Source organism: Alnus glutinosa, chromosome 13, assembly GCF_958979055.1.
Source record: "Alnus glutinosa chromosome 13, dhAlnGlut1.1, whole genome shotgun sequence".
In the NCBI taxonomy this organism is placed as follows: Eukaryota; Viridiplantae; Streptophyta; class Magnoliopsida; order Fagales; family Betulaceae; genus Alnus; species Alnus glutinosa.
Window position 1 is genome coordinate 4,799,822 of NC_084898.1, and position 1,024 is coordinate 4,800,845.

The 1,024-nt window shown below is 42.3% G+C and overlaps 1 non-coding gene across 1 annotated transcript; it reads left to right on the forward strand.

Moving 5' to 3' along the window:
* The first annotated feature begins 885 nt into the window (after positions 1–885).
* Positions 886–1,024, forward strand: LOC133855098 (small nucleolar RNA Z247). Its single transcript, XR_009896936.1, has one exon. It is a non-coding gene; the product is annotated as a small nucleolar RNA Z247 (small nucleolar RNA).

The window sequence follows — 1,024 nt, forward strand, 5'->3', positions numbered from 1 at the left end:
TTCATCAGCTCTTCCTCAAAGACTCCTTTCTGAGTCTCTCGTATCTCAGTCTCATCTCTGAGTCTCAACTTTCTAGTTCTGCCTTCTTTCCATACCGTGGGGCCCACAACCACCAGCAACAAAACAAAAGCCCAAACAATCTCTGCCAGATCTCTTTTCTTTCTCTCTTTCACTTTACCTCCTTCTTTTCCTCTAGTTTGTCTGTTACTATTTAGTTTTTAATTTTCAAAGCTCCAGACCCATGCGCTTTAGCTTTGTTTAGCTTTGAGAATCTTCCTTTTGCCCCCCACTAGATTAGGCCTTATTTTTTTTTTATTTTTTTTTTTCTCTTTCTCGATTTAAAAAAAAAAAAAAAAAAAAGTCATTTTCTGTTCCTTTGCTTTTAACATGTCTACTGTTTCTAAAACCTCATCCTCCGCTCTTCCATACTCCCTTCCTCAGTCCCTAAACCCCAATCTCAAACTTACCCGTGACAACTACACTTTATGGAGCACTTTGATTGTCCCCTATCTAGAAGGACAATCTCTTTTTGATTATGTCACCGGAGACACACCCTGCCCTCCTCAATATCTCCCGTCTGCCAGCAACACTGAATCATCTCTTCCAGTTCTCAATCCAGCATTCTCAGCATGGTACCAACAAGACAAACTCATCCTCAGCATGCTCCTCTCCACTCTCAGTGAGAGTACTTTGACTCATGTTGTTGGCCTCAAAACTTCTCATGAAGTTTGGAAAGCCTTGGAGCGCATGTTTGCCGCCCAATCCCAAGCTCGAGAAATGCAATGCCGTTATCAACTTGCCACCTTAAAAAAAGGAGCTTCTTCCATCTCCGATTATTTTCAAAAAGCTCAAACTATTGCTCATACCCTTGCAGCTATTCATACTCCTCTCCGAGACTCTGAGTTAGTCTCCTATGTGTTAGCAGGTCTTGGCTCTGACTATGATCCTCTCATCACCTCTATTACCACCCGCATTGATCCTGTCTCTCTTGAAGAACTCTATGGCCATTTACTCACCCATGAGC